The sequence below is a fragment of the Arvicola amphibius genome, chromosome 18 (assembly GCF_903992535.2).
Source record: "Arvicola amphibius chromosome 18, mArvAmp1.2, whole genome shotgun sequence".
Taxonomy (NCBI): Eukaryota; Metazoa; Chordata; class Mammalia; order Rodentia; family Cricetidae; genus Arvicola; species Arvicola amphibius.
In genome coordinates, this window is record NC_052064.1 from 20,122,381 (window position 1) to 20,138,643 (window position 16,263).

A 16,263-nucleotide genomic window follows, 5' to 3' on the forward strand; every position below is an offset into this window, starting at 1 on the left:
AAAATAAAAATTTCACAAACATATCAACTGTTACAATCAGCGTGGAAAAGCATTTGTTTTTACCTAAGGAAACAGCGCAGCGCACGTAGAGCACCCGAATGGACGTTTCCTCAAAGATGAGTAAATGGTTAATAAGCAAACATCACTAGACATCAAGGATGTGAGGCGAAGCCAACAAGAGACATTCAGTCACATTGATGGCTACCATCAAATGAGAGAACTGTAAACTGGGGGGCGGAGGCAGCGCAGGCCTTTAATCCCAGTACTTAGGAGGCAGCTCTGAATCCAAGGCCAGCCTAGTCTTTCTTTACGTGGAGCTCCAGTCCAACAAGGGTTACAGGGTGAAACCTGTCTCAAAAATACTAAAACAGAATAAAGTTTAGCAGGGCTCTGGAGCAATTAGTACCTTGGTGTATCACTAGTCACAGTGTAAAATGGCACGGCCGCTGTAAAAAAAAAATCACATTTCCTCCAGAAAATTAAAAGTAAAGCTACCATAGAATCCAGCAATTCCATCTCTAGACAGACTTCCTTGTACATCTGTGTTTCATAGTACAAACACAGGATTCCCACGTCCATCAACAGACAGAGACACAAACATGTGGCTTAATCGCCCAATGGATCAATATGATAATCCTGATACATACCGCCCCATGGCCAGAACATGGGGGACGTTATGCCAAGTGAAATAAAGCAATAAACTCCCAAGTGGAGCGCTTGCCTTGCCTCTAGTGCATGCTGAGGTTCAATCCCAAGCATTTTCAAACACAACAAGGCTCCCTAAGTCTAGCCATAGAACATTAGCTGCACTGTGTCTCCATAGCTCCGCGTTCTCAGAAATGAAACACATGTAAGCTGCATTAAGGGAAACTGCTTCAATTATTATGGACCCCTTCAGCTTGCTATATTATGTTCCACATTTTCTGTTTGGGAAAAAAAAAATAAAGAATTCAAATGCACTAATTCTCATTTGTGTGGCTATTCGACATTTGCTTTCTAAAAGTCAACACACAGGGAGGAAGAATGATAAAGGGGAAGAGATAAGAACATCACTGTTGACAATGACCCGGCTGGGCTGGAGATCCTTGCAGATTCACTGTACTGTTCTCTCCAATGCTATACATATAATTGTCTATGATTAAGATAAAAGAAAATGAAGTCCAATGAGCTACCACTAGTGTAAAGACTTCTACCTCCCTAACCATTAACTGGGAAAGTGGGTCCTGTTTCACTGGGGTCAGCCCCTGGGGACGAAGCTGACTGGGTATCAGGAGCAGGGATTTCTGCACCGCACTCAGAATTCCCGTATAACCCAGGCAAACCGAAGAGGTCAAGGGAAGCAGGACTCCCCTGAAGACCCCATGTTGCTTCTCAGCAACTTCCCTGAGACTGCGCCTTCTCCTCCGAACAGCTCACCTGCCAGGGCATGCCCAATCCAGAGCTCCACACAGCCCTGGCTTCCAGCTGCCCCAAGCCAGCTTGTTTCCAAAGCCGTTTAACTCTCCATTAACTTGGTTTGATGAGTTCCTGGACGGCTACCAAGTGCACTGAGAAATAAAGTCCCAAACAGCAAGCACATCATAATTTAACCATAGCCATTACTGGTCCATGCGCCTCTGTAGCTTTGGCAGCAAAGCAAGTCACTCTCGGTGTCGTCTTTCTCTCTCCTCCTCCCTGCTTTGTGTGCTGCGTTGCCAGGCGCTCAGCTGCAGTTTTTCTTCAGCCGTTCTTCCATTTATTTTCCCCATCCAACAATCTTTTACCTACTTGCCGCTTGCTGTTGCCGTCCATATAAGTTTTGTCCTGGAGAAGCATCCAGTTCCTCCTATGCATGAATCCGACTAAAAGTGCATCTTTTAAACATCTGGAGTGCTAACAACGGAGTCAAAGGCACTTGCTATTCTAAGTAATTTATCTGAAGTCAGGAAAAGCAGAAGCCAAAACAAAGGACATTGATGAATGGCTAAACCCAGTGTCCTCATTAATTCTTCCTGGAAGGTTGGGAAGGGAACAGCCAGACACAATTACTATGGGTTAATTAACACCACTGTAATTAGCCAGGGTCCTGTAGACCACACTTCGGACTTCATCAGACAACCCCAAACACCTACTCTCACCCACTTCAAAATGTCTACAACTCCATCTTTGCAAGCATCTAACTGTGTCGGACCCCGGACACTCTCCTCAAGCTTAAGAAAATCTTGGGCCTGCCAACTAATTCTGTAAAAGGAGAGTTAAGGGTTGTTTCTGGAAATATTTAAATCTGTGGTAAGAAACCCTCCTAAGAGGCAAAAAAAAAAAAAATCTGGTTTACTGTTCCCTTTCAATTCAATGAAGAGAAGAGCAACTGCTGGAGATAAGAGCAGACTAGGCCCACAGTGCCTGCCCTGAGGAAATCTGTTCTCCCACTTCCTAAATCAATTACCCAAGATTCCAGCTCTTAATCTCCCCAGGCCTGGGGGTATCTGCCTGATAATGGCAATAAAATAATCAATCAGCAGCCAGCCTGCCTCCCAGGGCTGTTAAGTGCAAATAAAGCCAATACTGGGCCATTATCCCATTCTCAAGGAGTTCTCCGAGCTTAAGCTGATTCTCAAGAGCATTGAAAAAGATACAAATAGCATTTAAAGTTCACAGCACATGGAAATGACAGCTTTTAAGAAGAGAAAAATAAGGCAGGCTGCTGGTGGTGCAAGCCTTTAATCTCAGCACTCGGGAGACAGAGGCCGGAGGATCTCTGTGAGTTCAAGGCCAGCCTGGTCTATAAGAGCTAGTTCCAGGACAGGCTCCAAAGCTACAGAGAAACCCTGCCTCAAAAAAACCAAAAAAAAAAAAAAAAAAAAAAAAAGCTAATGGTCCCACTGTTGAAATGCATTGTCATACCGCACTCCATAAATATGTGCAAATATTATGCCAATTAAAAAAAACAATACAAGATGAGAAGCACAGAGATCTCAAAGCTTAAAAAAAATTATTATTTAAATAATAAATATTGCTTTGTTTTTAAAAAAGGAAGAAAAAAAGACTGGAGCCAGGTGTGGTGGTGCACGCCAGTTGGGGTGGGAGTGGGGAGGCAGAGGTAGGAGGATCTCAGAGTTTGGAGCCAGCCTAGTCCTTCCTACAGAGAGAATTCCACGACACTCAGGGCTGCACAGAGAAGCCTTATCTTAAAAAACAGAAACAAAACAAAAAATAAAATAAAAAAATAAAAAAATAAAAAGGCAGGCAAGGGGGCACCCATCTTTAGTCCCAGCACTTGGGAGGCAGAACCTGACCCATCTCAGTTGAGTTCCAGAACAGCCAGAGCTGCATAGCGAGACCCTGACAGGAAACAAACACACAAACAAAAGAACAAGCCAAAACACTGATTTTAGTTAAGGACCCAAAACATACAAATGTGAGTTTAAAGCACAATATACAGACAGCTATTTCATTTTCATGATTCATTTTTTTGTGTGTGTGTGTGTGTGTGTGTTTGCGCGTGCGTGCATGTGGTGTGTGTGTGTGTGTGTGTGTGTGTGTGTGTGTGTGAATGCTTGTGTATGTAGGTGCACATGTGCATACAAGCCAAAGGAGGTCAGAAGAGGGTATCAGATCCCCTGGAGTTGGAGTTACAGGCATTTGGGAGCCACATGATATGGGTGCTGGAAACCAAATTTGGCTCCTATGGAAGAGCAGCAAGCCCCCTCAGCCAGAAGCGGTCCTCCAGCCCTTCAGCCACTTCTTTAGAAGTACATGGCTTGTCTCCTGCAGAATGGGCAGGAGACAGTGACGTTTTAACAAGAAAACGGTGGTATTTTAACTCTACAGCCATCTTACGGCGGCCCTTTGTACAGACAACATACAGACTGCCTTCTGGGTCCCGGGCTGCAAACAGGCTCCACAAGGCTTTCTGTTGCCCTGACCTGGAGAGCTCTTGAGCCACAATCCTCAGGGGACACGTTCAGGTCATCCCGGCTATGTATCCCACAGATGCCTGAGCTCCCAGGAGGACTCACAGACATGCTTGTCTCCTATACACACAGACGACAAAGTTCAGTTTGTAAACTGGGCGCACAAAGACATTCAGAAAAATAAAGCAGAACAAGCTGGAAGCGGGGACCCACCCCTTTAATCCCAGCCCTCAGGAGGCAGAAACAGTAGACGGGTCTCCGTGAGTTCAAAGGCAGCCTGATCTATATAGTGAGTTCCAGGACAGTTGGGTCTACATAGGGAGACCCTGTCTCAAATAAAAAACAAAAACCTCCTACATGCCTGTTACTAAATGTTCAAATGGAGCATGAACTCAGAAAAACCTTTTAGTGCAGACTAGCTGTTCTACTGCCTGCTTTGTCAAATAAAAGGTCAGCCTACGTACGTACGTACGCATGTAAATGTATGTATTATGTATGTATGTACTATGTATGTATGTGAACGTCCTGCTCTAGGACGCTACAGTCTCATAAAAGAGAACAAGGATCAAGCATGGGCACTGGGAATGTTCGGTGCCATTCGTGCCCCCGAGTTGCTAATGCAGGAAATATTTGGGTATGAAATACATTAGGGTTTGTTTATACAAGGGAACCACAATACATGCATACATGCAGCACACATACATGCAGCACATACACACAATACATGCATCGTAAGGCACACATTCACACGTGAACATCTCTAAAATCAGGTCACGGCCAATGGCTTGGCATGGTTTCACTAGCTGCAGGTTTGATTTTAATGACAGACCTTCTAATCTCTGGCCAAGTCAGTGAAAACTGGTTTGTCTCCAGACAGTAGCCATTCCCAGGCTGTTTGTGAAGTGGGCTTATTAAAACAGGCAACAGGATTGTAGGATTCTTCATCTTTCTCTATTTATTTTGAATGCATGCGGTCTTACACAGGCCAGTTAGACACATGTACACACTTCAAACGTAACATCCCCACTCTCTATGGGTTTCTCTCTGGCAGAGAGAAGACATTCTGATTTTTCAAAGTGTCTCGGACCCTTAGACTCACTGCTATTCGCTGTGTATGGACCACTCTGCCACTGACACTGTGTGCCCAGGGAGTTAGATCCTCCTTGCCCTGGGGTTCAATTTTCTCACCATGTTGAGTGAACATGCCCCATCCAAATCACTGGGTTGTGCTGAGAAGGAAAAAGACCGGCACTTAGATCACAGTGAACCACACCCTACCAGCTCGGAAGCTTCCGCTGGTGGTGAAGGTCTGGCCCCGCCCATCTCCACCCATCTCCACTGGCGTTCTTAGAAATGTGCAGTGTAAGTCCAACTAGGCTGGTCAACCATTCTTAACTCTTCCTAAAGCAAAATGCATCCTGCTGCCCTGATCCTATGGCTTTTTTTTCTTTTTAAAGAGCAAGTCTCTCAGGATAGGCAGTAGTAGTCCACATCTTTAATCCCAGGACTAGGTAGGAAGAGACAGGTGGCTTTCTGTGAGTTCTAGGACAGCCAGAAACACACAAAGAAACCATGTCTTGGAAAAAAAAAGGGGGGGGGGGTCTCTCTACATAGCCCTGGCAGTCCTGGAACTTACTTTGTAAACCAGGCTAGCCTGGAACTTACAGAGATCTGCCTGCCTCTACCTCCCAAATGCTGGTATTAAAGGGGTGCACCATGTCTGACCTGATGGGATGTTGAAAAGGAAGAAGGGGCCGGGCGGTGGTGGCGCATGCCTTTAATCCCAGCACTCGGGAGGCAGAGGCAGGTGGATCTCTGAGTTCGAGGCCAGCCTGGTCTACAAGAGCTAGCTCCAGGACAGGCTCTAGAAACTACAGGGAAACCCTGTCTCGAAAAAACCAAAAAAAAAAAAAAAAAAAAAAAGGAAGAAGGCAGAGATAACAGCACCTGATTGGCTACTTTGTGATGGGTTCCAGTCCTGTCACATTCCACCTGGAATGGCAGGACCACCTGCAACCAGGAAGGCTGGAGGAAGGACTCCAGGGGGAAGGGCAGAAAAGGAGAAGCCAAGATGGCAGAGACGGGTAGAATCAAGTATGATGAGTATTGATTTTAAATGAACTTCTGACACAGGTCACCTTCCTGTACACTAGAACTGTGGCCTCTGGTTTCTAATTATTGGAAAGGAAACAAACAGATGGCGTTATTGTCCTTTTACAACTTCAGAAGTCATAAAAATATAAAACCCACGACTGCACTTTCCTAACTCACTACAGTAATTACCCACAGTAGCTATGATGTCTGCCTGGGCCTCCACTTTGATGCAAAGAGGTCATTTGCCTAAACAAGCCACCCTAAACAAAACCTCAACCGCATAAAGCACCAGTTTGGGGCAACTAGTATTTTACCCTTCTTGACTCTAACCCTGCACTTCCCCTCAGGTGGAACACACTTAAACTACAAAGAGGGAGCAATACAACTATGGAGTTGTACACCCTTGTTAAACTCCACTGACCTGGGAGTTGCGAAAACCACAGAAGCCCGGTCCCACCTCGAAGAACCCTAAATTAGGCCAGGGTATCAAGAGTCTTCAGAGATACCTGGCGGTTCTGATGTGCAATCAGGGCCAAACAGCATGGCGCCCAAGACTCAATCCGTCATAAGCACTCTTTCCCCATCCAAGAAACCCATGCTACAAAGAAGCCACTTGTTCAAGGACGTCCCTCAGGATCTTCCTAGATACAGAGCTCCAAGTATCACCTCAATTATTTCACGGGCGTCTTACAAAGCTTTGCAAGAGGTGAGAGCAGAGGAGAAAGTGGTTGCTACCTGATGCTCATCTAGCTGATTCAAAAAACAAAACAAACAAAACAACACAAACAACAACAACAAAAGAAAGCACACAGGCCAGCCCACCCCTGAGAAAATGCACAATGACTACTCTTCAGTTTCCACAGGAGAGCTGAGGAACAAGATAAGATGCAAGACCAGATGGAAGCCTGGAAGTAAGAATGCGCTTCTGTGACGCAAAACAGAACCCTGTTCTGCCACTTCAATCATGGCAGTCAAGCCCTTCAAGAGGAAGGAACCGGCAGCCCCTGTGGATGGCAAACACACACACACGGACAACTTGGCTTTCCCACACACGTGTCTAGGTCAGTGGTTCTCAAGAGAGGGCAAGTCGAGCTGCACCCCTGCCCTAAGACACTGAGAAATATCTGCAGACGTGGTTTTTTTTTGGTTTTTTTTTTTGGTTTTTTTTTTTTTTTTTTTTTGACGGTCCCAAGCTTGGAGCTGTGGCGGCACGGATAGCATCTAGTGGGAGAGACGCGTCTGACATCCCCTGGGGACAGCTCCTACCACAGGAAATTACCCATCCAATATGTCACGCGCTCAGAGGCTGAGCAAGCCTGTTCTGAGCGGATACTGGGAATGAATTCCTCCTACAGCCACCCCCTCATGAACACCACGATGGTTCCGTGGGGGCTCCGTGACGTGGGGGCTCCGTGACGTGGGGGCCTCAGTGTTTCAGTGATCACAAAGATAGCATTTGTTTACAAATAAGCCCAATAACCTTGACCCAAAAATGCCTGCATCCAAACCGCTGAAAACAGACAGGAAATGCTTGGCATGCCTTTAAAACTAAAGGCAAATAGCCCTGGTGACCCCCCCCCCCCCCCCGTGGTGACGCAGGCTCACTGGGGAGAAGGATCCCTCCGACTCTCCTCCCACGGGAGGCTGGTGGGATGCCGTGGGAGGCTGGTGGGATGCCGTGGGAGGCTGGTGGGATGCCGTGGGAGGCTGGTGGGATGCCGTGGGAGGCTGGTGGGATGCCGTGGGAGGCTGGTGGGATGCCGTGGGACGCTGGTGGGATGCCGTGGGACGCTGGTGGGATGCCGTGGGACGCTGGTGGGATGCCGTGGGACGCTGGTGGGATGCCGTGGGACGCTGGTGGGATGCTGCGCTCTCCATCACTCAGAGTCACAGGGTCCTGCCGCATACGGCTGCACCTTTAAATGTTCATGGGTCTTATATCTTAAAACGATCAATCCCAGGGAAGAGTTTTTCAGCAATTAGTTCATGTTCCTCTCAGGCAGGAGAAAGCAACAGCGATGCCATTTGTGTGAATAAACACAAACACACACCACACACACACACACACGCACAGGGAACTCTCCAAGGGCCTGGTCTCCGCAACTGAGGTTGTCTGGAAGTCCCCAGGTGTCCAGCACCCACCCCCAAAGCTCCTCCAAACACTCTTGTTGCCTTTCCTACGCCACTCTCTTCCCCTCCTCCCACTGGAAGAGATGAGGCCAAACGACACGGGCAAGAAACCCCAGGTGTCTATCCTTGACACTCTGAATTAAACAGAAACAGCTGCTCAATAACCACACTGCTTTGCCTCAACAACCCACTTACACCAGCACCCCGAGATGAACAGCACCCGTATACTGATGCCCAAGCATCTGATGGGCACCCCACACTTCCCATGTTCCCTGAGCCTGGCGAAACCAGTGTGGGCAACAAATAAGCACAACCATGAGCCCCCATCCCCACATGGAGTTCCTCCATTAACACAACTAACCAAGCTGTATAAACTAAGAAGGAGGAAGCTTGCCTTCGGTGAAAGATTCTCGTTAAATGGGGGCTGGAGGGCTGGAAAGGAAGAAGTGGCTGGAGCCTAAATCCCTAGGAAGGTGTATAAACCACACCGATGCTTTAACGCAGCCAACCCACAGGGCACAGCCATTGCCTTGAGAGGCCTCCAGGGCACCGCGATGCTGTGGGTGAGGCTCCACCAGCTCACAGGGCCAACTTGGCACTGCATGAGCCCAGCGGAGCGTGGCTGGATGTTCAGGAACCTTACAATCAAGCGCAGCCCCGCTTACCACAGGCCAAACATGATGCTTTTATGACTCATTGCCATTGTCAAAAAAAAGCAGACTTAACCTACAGTAGAATTACTGTCTCGAGGTCATCACTTTCAGAATCAGAAACCCCTTAGGAAGAGATTTTTGAACAATGACAGGGCTCTTTCTTGAGCAAGAGAAACAATTTTTGTTGTTGTTGTTTTGTTTTTCCTGTTTCTCTGTGTAGCGCTGGCTGTCCTGGAACTCACCCTTGTAAGACCAGGCTGGCCTCAAGCTCACAGAGATCCGCCTGCCTCTGCTTCCTGAGTGCTGGGATTGAAAGCGTGCGCCACCACCGCCCGGCTCAAAAGTTACAGATGTTTAATGAGTGCCCAACAGGCAGGGGAGGGCTACAAGCATTTGTACCGCAAGGCTAAGATGTGATTGACAGTCCAAAAGTCCTGTGAGGGAACAGATACGCACATCCCTGGCTAGCTTAAGAGAACATCAGCATCACTGTTGGAGAATCAAGCCTGTGCAGTTTGTAGAGAATGAGAAACAGAGCCACACAAATATGCCCAGCTAATTTTTGGTGGGTGGTTTTGTTTTGTTTTGTTTTGTTTTTTGAGAAAGGCTCACTATGTAGCTCTCGGTGGCCTGGAACTCACTATGTAGACCAGGCTAACTTTCAACTCACAGGGTTCTGCCTGCCTCTGCCACCTGAGCGCTAGGATTAAAGGTGTGTGCCACAACCATGCCAACTAATATTTGACAATAGTACAAAAAAAAAAAATCCAAATGGAGAGAAGGTATCATTCCCATGTGTGGTGCTGGGGCTGGCCGGCCACTGGTACATATAAAAAACAAAGCAAATAAACAAAGCCCAGGATCTAATCCATTTCAAGTAAAATGTTAACTCCAAATGAATTGTAAACCTAAATGTGAAACTAATTTTTTTAATATTTACTTATTTTATGTATATAAGTGTTCCATCTTCACACACAGCAGAAGGGGAAATCAGTTCCTGTTACCGACAGTTCTGAGTCACCATGCGGTTGCCGGGAGATGAACTCAGGACCTCTGGAAAAGCAGCCAGTGAGCCATTTCTTCAGTCGCTGAAACTATAAAATCTTAAAGTGGGGGAAGGAGGGACACAGAAAACATTCCGTCTAAAGCTAGGTCTTCAGCTCTTAAAGCTCTTAAAACCGTGACCATAAAAGGGGACATCTATAAACGAGACTCCATCAGAAACGAAATGAAGAGCTTAGGACTGCGTAAGACCCCGTGGAGAGGGTAAGACAAACTAGAGACGGAGACTCTGTTTGTGAATTGTGCGTCTGCCAAAGGACAGTGTCGGGAACGCGAGTAGAACTCTCAAAACACAGAAGTAAAATAAATAGAGAATCCAACTGCAAAATCCAATGAGAGAAACACACGGAGAGAGTTTTCCAAACGAGACACAGATGGGAAACGGCATGCGAAAAGATGCCTGGCGTCACTGGCAGAACTATTGAAAACCGTGCCTGCTGGGTCCTTTAGTCCCAACACTTGAGAGACAGAGAGGGAGGAGCTCTGGGAGTTCAAGGCCTGCCTGGTCTACACAGTGAGTTCCAGGATAGCCAGAGCTAGGAGGTGAAACAGTCGCGAACCAAAACAAAAACCGTGTTGCCTATGCTTGTCGAGGGTGTGGAGACCTTGGGATGCCCGAGCATCAGAGTGGGAACAGCCACCCTGAGGATTTTCTCTACAGAGTTCAACGTGCAACTCCTACACAACCCAGGAACTGTTTGTTACCTCGGGTGTTTATCCCCGGGAAATAAAATGTCATGTTCCCACGGACACTAGCACACAACGCTATGGAAGACACGGCTGCCTTCCTTGCCCTGGGATGCAAATTCAAGGCAGACCACGTCTAAGACAAATGGATGAGGTGTTCTCACAGTGATCCATTATCCAAGACCAGGCGGGGCCAGGCGGGGGCGCTACAATAAATTCAAGGCTGATACTGAGCTAGAAAGCATCAGACGGAGACCTCTGAGCTCTGTAAGGCTTCCTGACCCTCAGATGCCAGCTGAAAAGGCCAGGTCCCTGGCTACCTACATTCAGCATCTGCCCAACTTGCCTAAAATACGAAATTCTCGCCAATTATTTGCTACTATCACTCATGGACAATTTCACTAGTATTTTAACCATTTTTATTATAAAAAGATGCAAATCAAGCATGACCAGCTGGGAAAGCTGCCTGGAGCAGGGAGGGTATGGGGATTTGAAGCTTGCCGTGGCCTCATACTCTCTCTGCTTTCGGAGTCACAGAAGGCTTTGCTGCAAAAGCATGGCTGGTTATAGCATTGGCGACTGATGATAACTTGACCTTTGCTTACCTGGTCTTTTTCTTCACATGGTTGGCAAGCTCTCCATATGGCCACACCCTTACCCAGATTAACATAAACATCCTTGAGTGGCTCCTTCCTTGCCTTTGCTCCCCAAAGATAGAGGACCTACAGTCTCCACGGCCAGCGGCTTGGAGACCATGCAGAGGACCCCAAACATCTGTCCTGTCCTCTCATGAGCACCCTTGTCCCATGGGAGATTCTCCAGGTTTGAGATTAAGATGAGCTAGGAAGGGGTGTATGGAGAAAGCAAGCACGGCTGTAAGCATGTGGTCCATCACTGACTGGATTTGTGACTCACAAAGGCGATCCCAAGTGAAGGTAGTACCTAATGATGACATCATCATCATCATCATCATCATCATCATCATCATCATCATCTCCGTTTGTGCAAACATGCCCGATGATGTCAGTCCCTGTCCGTGCGCTCTGAGACCGCTTCCACCGCTCTAAGGAGACAGCGCTCAGAGTTCCTGGACAGCTCGCCTGGTGAGGAGCTGGCAATAATCTAATTCCATCTCTAGTATTTTTGTGTAGGCACATCGAGAACCATGAACAGCTTTAAGAAGGAAGAGTTTGACCGTCATATCCTCGACAAAGGCTTTACAGCCAAGGACATTCTGGACCAAAAGATTAATGAAGTTTCTTCCTCTGATGACAAGGATGTTTTCTATGTTGCAGACCTGGGGACATTCTGAAGAACCATCTAGGATGGCTAAAAGCTCTTCCCCGCATCACTCCCTTTTATGCAGTCAAAAGTAAAGACAAGCCTTTAATCCCAGCACTCGGGAGGCAGAGGCAGGCGGATCTCTGTGAATTCGAGACCAGCCTGGTCTACAAGAGCTAGTTCCAGGACAGGCTCCAAAGCCACAGAGAAACCCTGTCTCAAAAAACCAAAAAAAAAAAAAAAAAAAAAAAGACAACAGAGCCATGGTAAACAGCCCAGCTGCGGTCGGGACAGGTTTTGACTGTGCTGTGCAAGCAAGACTGAAATCCAGTTGGTGCAGGGGCTGGGTGGGGGGAGGGCTCCAGAGAGGATTATCTATGCAAACCCTTGTAAACAAGTCTCAGAGATCAAGGATGCTGCCAGCAGTGGAGTCCAGATGATGACATTCGACAGCAAGGTTGAGCTGATGAAGGTCTCCAGAGCACATCCACAGGCAAAGTCGGTTTTGCAGATTGCCACCGATGATTCCAAAGCAGTCTGTCGCCTCAGTGTTAAGTTTGGTGCCACACTCAAAACCAGCAGACTTCTCTTGGAACGGGCAAAGGAGCTAAATATTGATGTTCTTGGTGTCAGCTCCCGCGGGGGAGTGGATGTACTGACCCTGAGACCTTCGTGCAGGCCCTGTCGGATGCCTGCCGCGTCTCTAATATGGGAACAGAATTTGGTTTCAGCATGTGTCTGCTTGATATTGGTGGTGGCTTTCCTGGATCTGAGGATTCGAAGCTTAAATCTGAAGATATCACCAATGTGACCAACCCAGCTCCGGACAACTACTACTTCCCACCCGACTCTGGGGTGAGAGTCATAGCGGAGCCAGGCAGATACTATGTTGAGTCAGCTTTCACCCTGGCAGTCAATATCATTGCCAAAAAAAAAAAATGGTATGGAAGGAACAGACCAGCTCTGATGATGAGGATGAGTCAAAGGAGCAAACCTTCACGTAGTACGTGAATAACGGAGTGTACGGATCATTTTAACTGCATTCTGTATGATCACGCACATGTGAAGGCCCTGCTGCCGAAGAGACCCAAGCCAGGTGAGAAGTATTCCTCGTCCAGCATCTGAGGACCAACATGTGATGGTCTTGATGGGATTGTAGAGCGCTGTATCCTGCCTGACATGCATGTGGGTGACTGGATGCTCTTTGAGAACAGGGGTGCATACACCATTGCTGCTGCATCTACTTTCAATGGGTTCCGGAAGCCTTCTATCTACTATGTTATGTCGAGGCCAGTAGGGCAACTCATGAAGCAGATCCAGAGCCATGGCTTCCCATCAGAAGTGGAGGAGCAGGATCCTGGCACTCTGCCCATGTCTTGTGCCCAGGAGAGCGGGATGGACCGTCACCCAGCAGCCTGTGCATCAGCTAGTATCAATGTGTAGATGCTATTCTTGTAGCTCTTACCTGCAAGTTTAGCTTGAATTAAGGGATTTGGGGGGCATTTAACTTAATTACCGCTAGTTTTGGAATGTCTTTGAAGAATAGGGTTGGCGCAGATGCAGTGTGGAAGGCTAGGAGATGGGTCACACTTCCCTGTGTTCCTATGGAAACTTGGAATATTTGTTTTATATGGGCTTTTATCACTTTTCAGACATGATACTAAGGTGTGCCCCTCAGCTGCTGAGCATGCATTTGTAGCTTGTACATTTGGCAGAGTGGGCCAAAAGCTAATGTTGTGACCCATTTTAGAAATAAACTGTCATGAAATAAAAAAAAAAAAAAAAAAAGATACCTGATGTATCTATGTAGGTGCACAGGCTAAGGACAGATCGTTCAGAAATTCCCTTCAGATTCTATGTGACTGCATCACACCTATTACAGTTTGATTTGCAAATAAATCACAGCAAGAGATTAACAAAATAATAAGAGACAACGCGCTGGAAAGAAAACACTGGTATTATCTATTTTTGGAGTTTCCATCTTCTGTATTTTCTTTCACAGCTGGCCTACAACACTGGAAAAACCATGAAAAGTGAACCCACAGATAAGGCAGGATGAACCACTGTACTTTCAAAAGCCCGGATACATCCTCACTGAGGAGACCTTGATATTTCTGGAACACACTCAGCATGATGCTTATGGACCCTATCTTTCCAGTGACCCCCCCCCCCCACACACACACACACCCTACGGGATTTGTTTACCTGGTCTCCTCCTCTTTATTGGGAAGCCAAAGGAAAAGGAACACTGCTTGAATGACGATAAACCACGTGATTTGTGTAATGACACTACTTAATTCCTAACAGAACTAGGCAATTCTATTCATTCCCTACAGAACTATACAATATTTCCAGTTCCAGGCAAAGAGCTTCCTTCATTCCTCATGTTCTCCACAATAACCGTGTAGTGGTTTCACCACCCGGAAACGTCTGTTCAGAGTTTGGAGCGTCACAGAGCTGGCTTTTCCAGGAGAATCTTTTTCTTTTTTTTCTTTCTTTTTTTTTTCTTTTTTTTTGGTTTCTCGAGACAGGGTTTCCCTGTAGTTTCTAGAGCCTGTCCTGGAACTAGCTCTTGTAGACCAGGCTGGCCTCGAACTCAGAGATCCGCCTGCCTCTGCCACCCGAGTGCTGGGATTAAAGGCGTGCGCCACCACCGCCCGGCTCCAGAAGAATCTTAAAGAATGTACAAGACCGGTAGAGGGATGATCAGAAGCAGAAGGCACAAGCCAAGGCCCTGGGTGGAGCAAGATGCCTAGGGGGGTAGGGGCCACATTCACACCCTCCCTAGAAAGGAGAACCTTCCCTTGCTCCTCCTGAAGTGTTCTCATTAGATGAAATGACATTCAGCACTTCTAAAAATAGAAATTAATCACACAGAGATGCATCCGTGGGTCAAAGGAAGGCACAGGTACCTTTCTCCAACTACCTGAAGATAGACCTGAGCTGCCTGCTGTTCTCTCTGCCTTGACTGTCTCTGCTCCAGAGCCCTATCCTGGGGTCCTTACCTAGTCTCCAGCCTCATCCAGCAACAATGAAGATGCTCAAGGGAGATAGGGAGGAAGAGAAGGGCTGATTCAGGAGAGTCCCTCCTCCTTGCTGCAGCGTGCCTGGAGACCATTCAAAACGCCTAGCTCCAGGCTTTTCCGCTTTGCCCTGGGAGGGTGGGCCCAACTCCCTAGAAACCCTTGGGGCTAGGACCTCAATAAACCCAACTCTATGAGTCCTGTAAAAGCCAACAGGCTGCCGGGCAGTGGTGGCGCACGCCTTTAATCCCAGCACTCGGGAGGCAGAGGCAGACAGATCTCTGTGAGTCCGAGGCCAGCCTGGTCTACAAGAGCTAGTTCCAGGACAGGCTCCAAAGCCACAGAGAAACTCTGTCTCGAAAAACCAAAAAAAAAAAAAAAGCCAACAGGCTGAAGGTGTGTTTGGGAGCCTGTGCTGCTCCTGCCAAACGGTGGACCTTCAGGAGGTGGGACATGGAAAGTCACCGGAGTGTGCCCTTGAAGAGGCCAGTAGAGAGTGTAGACTAAACAGCTCTGGTGCATCCCCATGCGCCTCTACATCACTTCATCGCAGGCCTCCAAGGACCACGGGTTGAACTCTCTGAATCCACGAACCAGTCAGTTATCTCAAGGTTATTTTGTTTGTTTTTCTGTTTCGTTTTGAGTTGCAGGAAGCTGACCCATCCCTTAGGTCTTAGCACACAGAGGAGACACACAGCTCACGCCTTCAAGAGCACACACACAGTCTAAGCTCACCTCTGACTTCCCCCATTCTCCTCACCACCATGTTCTTTCTCTATCTTAACAAAAACCAAAACCGGTGTTGGTACAATCTCTAACAACCAAACTTGACGAACAAACATAAACTAAGAAACCAGAATATTCCAAATACTTGAACAGGTCAGTCACCTTTCCTCACGGATCTCTGACATAGTTCCTGTGAAAAAGCAAATAAACTCACCCAGCACAGGGCCCAGCAGCAGCATGGGAGGGTGCTGGGGAGAAGGGAGGGCGATGGGGAGGAGGGAGGGTGCTGGTGAGGAGGGAGGGTGCTGGGGAGGAGGGAGGGTGCTGGGGAGGAGGGAGTGTGATGGTGAGGAGGGAGGGTACTGGGGAGGAGGGAGGGTGTGGGAGGAGGGAGAATATTGGGAAGAAGGAGGGTGCTGGGGAGGAGGGAGGGTGCTGGGGAGGAGGGAGGGTGCTGGGGAGGAGGGAGGGTGATGGGAAGGAGGGAGGGTGATGGGGGAGGAGGGTGCTGGGGAAGAGGGGAAGGGTGATGAGGAGGAGGGACGGTGTTGGGAGGAAGGAGGGTTCTGGGGAAGAGGGAGGGTAATGAGGAGAGAGAGTGTTGGAGGAGAGAGGGTGATGGGGGAGGAGGGTGCTGGGGAGGAGCAGCAAGCCATTCCCTGGCCTCAGAAACTTTAATACTTTGATACAAGTTTGCCTTGATTTAGAGAAGAA

At 47.8% G+C, this 16,263-nt stretch overlaps 1 protein-coding gene and 1 pseudogene across 3 annotated transcripts in view; one reads left to right on the forward strand and one right to left on the reverse strand.

The window, feature by feature from the left end:
* Positions 1-16,263, reverse strand: part of Mtcl1 (microtubule crosslinking factor 1) — a 116,955-nt gene that overhangs the window by 79,959 nt on the left and 20,733 nt on the right. The gene's annotated exons all lie outside the window — the stretch shown is intronic.
* LOC119803928 lies at positions 11,685-13,243 on the forward strand (annotated as a pseudogene).